This window comes from Vombatus ursinus, unplaced genomic scaffold (assembly GCF_900497805.2).
Source record: "Vombatus ursinus unplaced genomic scaffold, bare-nosed wombat genome assembly UNPS02014809.1, whole genome shotgun sequence".
In the NCBI taxonomy this organism is placed as follows: domain Eukaryota; kingdom Metazoa; phylum Chordata; class Mammalia; order Diprotodontia; family Vombatidae; genus Vombatus; species Vombatus ursinus.
In genome coordinates, this window is record NW_020954587.1 from 17,697,755 (window position 1) to 17,705,153 (window position 7,399).

Here is a 7,399-nt window from a genome sequence, read left to right on the forward strand (position 1 = left end):
GTTCCATGAACTGTGCTTTGAATTCCCTCTTGAAATGATGAAATTTAAAATTGCTGGATGGGATATCTCCCATGTTTCAGTCTGATGCTATGGCCAATGGGATACAGAGACAAATCCCCCCTCCCAACCCCTACTGCAAAGGTATCCTATACAAAGTGCTGCTGAGTCAAAACTCTCCCTCCTCCCCTACACATTCCCCAGGACTTAACTATTTATAATTTGTTCGCTTAGCCAATAAGGTTGGCTTTCTTTTTTTAAAAAACAAAAATACATTCATTTAAAAAATTTAGTCCCAAATTCTCTCCCTTCTTCCGGTCTCTTCTCCATCCATTGAGAAGGCAAGTAATATATCAATTATAAATGTGAAATCATGTAACATATTTCTATATTACCCATATTACAAAAAAAAAGAAAAGAAAAAAATTGAAAAAATTATACTTCAGTTTGCACTCATAGTTCAACAGTTCTCTCTTTGGAGGTAGATGGCATTTTTCATCAAGAGTATTTTGGAATTGTTTTGGATCATTATACTGATCAAAGCAGCTAAGTCTTTCACAGTTGATCATCATTACAACCTTACTGTTATTGTGTTCAATATATTCTGGTTCTGTTCACTTCACTTTGTGTCAGTTCACATGAGCTCTCCCAGGTTTTTCTAAAATCATGTCTCCGTCATTTCTTTATATAACAATAGTATTCCATCATAATCATATGCCACAATTTGTTCAGCATTCTCCAATTAAAAGGTATCCCCTTGATTTCCAATTCTTTGCCATGAGGTTGGTTTCTTTAATTCTCTCCAAGGATTGTTCACACTTCCTTAAGGGATTAGGTCAAAGGCACATCTTGTAAAATCTCATAGACTTTATGATTGCATTTTAGCCATTCTCCTTTGGGAAGGTTTGTCAAAGAGATCAATTACATTACATTTCATTACACACACACACACACACACACACACACACACACACACTTATACAAATACAATATTCTATCCTAGTAATTTTACCCTCTTTTCTTTTTCATGTGGAAAAAGGTGTACTTCATGATCTCCTCCAAAAATTTCATTGTTTTTTTCCATTATTCAAAATTCAACTTCCTTTCAATGACTTTCCCCCCATTTATGTTGTTGTAATTATTGTGTATTTTCTTCCCTTGGTTCTGCTCATTTCATTCTGCATCAATTCATACAAATATCCCCATGTTTCTCTGAATTTCTCATATTGATTTCTTACTAATATAGTAATGCTCTATTAACATTCATATGCCATAGTCTTTTCAGTCATTTTCCAATCAATGGGCATTAACTTTGTCTCCAGTTCACTGCTACCCAATTCTAGGTATTCCTGGTTCTATACCAACACAATTACTCACAAGGTCCCAATGGTAACATAGTAAGACTCCAAGCTAAAAAAAAATTTCCCTCATAAGCCTAGGGCACTCTCCCACAAATACCACAATCCATGGGAAGAATCAGCTTGGATTTTTCAAAAACCATACATGTGACTAAGGAAACTCCAGGTAACACAGGTCCTAGAAGTCATTTCTCTCTTCACAGAGTCCTCCTCCAGTTCCCCTTGGGTGCAGCCTCTCTGCTAGGGATGATAAAATGGGTTTCCATGCTTTGCTCCACTCCATAAACAGCTCTTTGCTGCTCCCAGTGGGTCATGTTCCCTAAAATTGTTATCTTATTTTAGTCAATCAACCAACATTTATTAAGTGCCTACTATGTTCCAGGTACTGTACTAAGCTCCGGGGATACAAAAAGAGGCAAAAGACAGTCTCTGCCCTCCAGGATCTCACAATCTAATGGGGGACATAAACATACAAATAAACATATACAAGTTACTTGACAGTTTCTATATAACCCTGTCGGTCAGGGGTGTTTGTCTCTGCTCCTTCAACTGTGCCTTGAAGGAGTTCTGTCAAATCATTTAAGCCTCCAAGTGAAGGAAAGGTATCTAGTACTCAGCTGCTACATACTATGCTTTATAGAGGTGAGGAAGAAGAAATCCTTTCCATTCCCCCCAGCATGAGATCTTTTCTACTAAGAGCTCAGGAGACTTCACTACTTTGAACTCCCCAGGACATAGTCATTTAAAGCCCCAGGAGTGTGGTAAATGTGTTTGTTCATACAATAGAGTTATTCCCTTCTGATTTTCTCAAGGGACTCCTTTATACCTCATAAGGCCAGGCTATAATTTTATAACTAGTTTAATATCACATTTGAAATCATATTAAAACATCATAATCTATGACTAAACTTTATGACTAGATCAACTGAAAAGAGGGAGGAGAGTCCTCCCTCCTTAATGAATTACAAAGTTGATTAAAAGGGGCATTTTGTCACATTGCTTGACCCAGGCAGCACATGCCTGGCTCTGAAGCCCCAACTCCTCTAGTGCCAGCCACAAAATCGGCCACTGGCAGAACAGAGACAAAAAGCCAGTTTTTCTGACTTTCAACCTATCAGTCTTTGTAGGACTTTCAGAAATTCAGAATCCTAGAATCTGAAGGGACCTTGTGACCAACTACTTAAAGGAGCTAATATCAAATTAAGATAAAAATGTTAACTACAAATCCATGATCTGCTTCAGCATGTTGCTCACTTTAACTGCTCTCTGACACTACCTAATGATAACAAAATTAAAATAATAAATAATAGCAGCTAACATTTATATAGCACTTAACATGTCGGGCACCGTGCTAAGTGCTTTACAATGATTACCTTATTTGATCCTCCCAACAACCCTGCAAGGTAGGTGGTACTATTGCCTCCATTTGACAGATGAAAAAACAGAAATGACTCAGACACTTTTGAGGTTGAATTTGAACTCAGGTCTCCAGGCCTAGCACTCTTTATTCACTTTGCTGCCTACCTGCCAGAACTAAAACAAATTACTAGAACCAAGTAGACAAATTATTTTAGCAACAACACTAAGAAAAATGAATGTTACTAAGAGTTCACTTGCTGACAGGAGAAAATATTTTAATGTAATGAACAAGACCATTAATTAAATCCATACTCTTGTATTACTGAAAACCTGTTTCTTGATAGTCAAGTTAATGTGATTCATGCTTACAGGAAATATGAGGCCTGAAAGGAAGTGAGTAATTTTTCTATGGTATCTTTTTAAATCTTCAGTTCTTTGCCTTTTTTCCTATATTAGCCATTCTTCTCCTCTCAGCCTTGTTACCTTATTTAAGGTCTTAAAGTAACCTTAGAAAAACTTCTATCAGCTAATGAATTGTTCAGCAGCTGTCAAAACCAAGAAGAATGTCAGAATGTCAGAATAACCAAAAGTAGATAGAGTAAGCCCCATTCTCTGAAATGGGCTTTCTGTACCAGCTGCCAAGGCAGTTCTCATACCACAGGCACAAGTATCTCTCTACCTGAATTTATCAGATAGAACATACATACACATATACACAATATGTATATGTATATACTATACACATATGTATATGTGCATATACATACATGCACATGTATGTATGTGTACATATGCCTTTCCTTTAAAAGTTCCCTCCCCTCTAAGCAACAAAAAAAATTGTGTGTGTGTGTGTGTGTGTGTGTGTGGTATTTATTGGGAGAACATGAGGAAAAGCCTTAATGGAGCATTACAAGATCAGGTTAGAAAAGTAATAAGTATCTATTTGTCATTCTTTTCTTCTCTTCTTACCATAAACATTGGAAATTTTTATGTAACGCTGGATATGTAACTTACCTAAAATGTGGGTTAATTAGGAGAACCATACATATTCATATATATGTATATAAATATACACTCACAAATGGTGATGTTTTAGAGCATCTTTTACTATGCCTCTGTTATATAGTTTACCTCATTGCTGCCTCGCAATTTTATTTTGTCATGGAACTTCTAAGTCTGTCATATAATATCTGTATTCACATTACTCAACATTTATCTGCAAACCATAAAGAGAATACTCTAGAAAAGATCTCCAAGTTTCCTCTTAACATGAAGAGATTTCTGCAACAGGGGACAAATTGAATCACACTGAAAAATTGAATTGAATCACATAGCTAAATCACACAGAGAGGAAGCACCAGTCTGTCTATTGACATAACAGTTAAGAATTGATGACTTGAACTAAGTTTTTCAGTCTTCATTTGATTCACCTTTGGTCATAGGGACAAGTCAAAGTCAGAAATCATACTACATGTAATTACAAGTAGAAAAGAAGTCACCTCTAGTTACATACACTTTACTGAGTCTTAGAAATAAGGTCAACAAGCTGGCACACATGAAACTAATTACAGCTACATTTAAGTTTAAGTTAGAATATGGTGAGCAACCTTATACATTTTTTGTATTTCTTTTTTCCATTCTTTCTTAAAAGGAATGACTCAGTGGGTAGGGATATACTAAAAAATGAAGGTGATTTAAGATTTTTCTAAAAAACAAAAAAAAAACAAAACCAAAAACAAAACTTGAGATGTTAAAGCATCCAGTGAGAGGTGACTAACATGATGGAGAACCTCGGTAATTAATAAATCCATTAGACTGTATCATGATTTCAGTGCATATTTTTTAAATTAAAAACTTATTTACTTCTGCCTCTAATTACTTAATCTTTAAAAGCAACTTACGTTCTTTCTTGCTTTGGCAATACAGTTTTCTTTCTTTTTTGTTTGGTTTTTTAAAAATTCTAATATAGCTTTTCCATTTCTGTCATTTCAATTCTAACACTTCCATGTGTTTTTCTTCTTTTTTCTTTTTTTTTTGGGTGTGGGGCAATTGGGGTTAAGTGGCTTGCCCAGAGTCACACAGCTAGTGTTATGAGTCAAAGGTAGGATTTGAACTCAGGTCCTCCTGTATCCAGGGCCAGTGAGTGCTCTATCCACTGTGCCACCTAGCTGTCCCTATGTGTTTTTAACTAACTATATTACTTTTCTGACAATCTGATGAATTGCTTAATATGTCTTATAATTTTTCCAGTTAAATACCAAATCAGGAAAGAAAAATTATCAAGATTAATTAACTACATAGTCTTTTTATACTTCTATTGTAAATGTTAATCATTAGTTAAAATAAAGTATTCATTAAAGAAATTAATAACTATATGCATATTATTAATTTCAATTTCAAAAGTATACTTAAATATCACATATTCTACCATGTACATCTAATCAAGGGTTATCATTATTAATCCAATGAATAATTACCTATTACAATAAAAGTAAAAAATAGAACTTTAGAACTTCTAGGACACATGACCAGCAAGATGAAGGATAAGAGATTTTCTCTAGTCCCCATCAACTTTCAAAAAACCCAAACAAACCCAAAGAGGAGATTATGTGACAGAGATAAAATAAATTGCAGCTGTTTCCACAAAACTAAAAAACCCAAAATATCAACAAAGTAATTGTCTTGTGAATTAAGAGTAGAAAACATTAATCCTTAAGACTGGAACTCACCACCCCTACCTACCCATCTTCCATTCTCTGACAGGGCATAATAAACCTGTGCTTTGAAACCCATTCAGGAGTTTTCTTGCTGCTGCAGTCTCTGCTATCACAGGCTGACCCTGTCATCAACTCTGCCCAACTGTCGGGGGAGGGGAAGTTTATGAGGAAGAGAACATGCCTAGGGCAGTCCCTAGATTAGGAAACCATATGGTGGCAGAAACACTTGTTTCTGCCAAAAACACCCACTTTACCCTTGCAGAACCCTGCAAAACTAAGGCAGTGGGCTAGCATGTGGAGCTACATCATGCCTGAAAGAAAGGAGATTGGCATGTAGCTGTAGCCAGGCCATCTTCCCAAAGTAAGGTGGGGCAGGGACCAAGACTAGTAAATAGCAAAGTAGTCAAAGTGGGAGGAGGCTGAGAACTTTGAAGTCTAGCCCCACTATTAAAAGGGAAGGAGACAGAAAATGAGTGACAGGAGAATATAAGGGAAAAAAAGATTAAAACCACTGAGGGTCTCAAGAGGAAAAAACTCAATTATAAATCTAAATCACCAGAAGCTAAATCAACAGGTAAGATACTAAAATCACAAAGCAAGATGAATGAAAAGTCAACTAAAGGACTACAAATATCTCTAAATAAATATTGCAAGACTAAGGAAACTGAACCAACACCTTTAATCAACCTAATCAAAAAGTGGAAAGAAACTGAATCAACAAAACAGCAAATGAACAAGGTGAAATCACAAAATGAAAATAAATAAACAGAATTATCACAACCTAATATGTAGTTATAGGCTAACAAAACTGAGAACAAAAAACACCTAAAGAACAGTTAATTAAAGTACAATTAATACCAATAATACACAAATTATCCTCAAAATTTAGCAACCACTCAACCAAACTCCTTTTGAGGCAAATATAGTCCTAGTACCTTAACCAGGGAAGGATAAAGCCTATCAAACAGACTAGAAAAATTTATGCAAGAAATCAATCATTATGACCAAGTTGTATATATCCCAGAGATGCCAAAGTGCAGGTCTGACCATTTCCACACTCCACCCTCATCCTAAATTCCAGTGGCTCCCAATTATCTCTCATTGTTGTTCAGTTGTATCTAACTTTTTGTGATCTCATTTGGGGTTTTCTTGGCAAAGATACTGGCATGGTTTGCCATTTCCTTCTCATTTTACAGATGAAGAAACTGAGGCAAACAGGGTTAAGTGATTTGCCCAGGGTCACACAACTAGTAAGTGTCTGAGGCTAGATTTGAACTCAGGTCTTCCTGACTCCAGGCCTGGTGCTCTAATCACTTCACCATCTATCTCTAGTATCAAATATTAACTCTTCTCATCTGGGATTTGAAGCTTATCAAAATTTGGCCCCAAGATTGTTTTTTGCCTTTCTTTGTATCCTACTCTTAGCAAAGTGCCTGGCACATAGCAGGCAAGATAAATAGATTTTTAAAAAATAAATAGAAAAATTGGTAGATAAATGCTTGTTGACAACTTGACTATTTCCAGCTTTCTTCCACATCACTCCGTTCCACTATACAATCCATTCACACTGGCCTATTTGTTGTTCCATACACAGGTTTCTATCACCTGTCTCAATTCGAAATGGCATTGGTCTTAAACATTCATTGGTCTTAAACATTCCCAGTACCTGGACTGTTCTCCCTCTTTAAGAGGCAGTGGCCCCTAGAACTCTTTGATTCTTCAAGACTCACTTCTGCAGGATGCCTTGTCCTCTACAGTAACTTTTCATATACACATTGTCTCTCTCATTAAAACATAAGTTGCCCCTTGAAAATAGGGACTTTTTTCTTTGTATACTCTGTATACTTTGTATACCTTGTATATATTGTATACTCTGTATACTTTGTATACCTTGTATACATTGTATACTCTATATACTTTGTATGCCTTGTATACATTGTATACTCTGTATACTTTGTATGCCTTGTA

At 35.8% G+C, this 7,399-nt stretch overlaps 1 protein-coding gene across 9 annotated transcripts in view; it reads right to left on the reverse strand.

Annotated features, from left to right (window-relative positions):
* TIAM1 (T cell lymphoma invasion and metastasis 1) overlaps positions 1-7,399 on the reverse strand; it is a 251,069-nt gene that overhangs the window by 151,485 nt on the left and 92,185 nt on the right. The gene's annotated exons all lie outside the window — the stretch shown is intronic.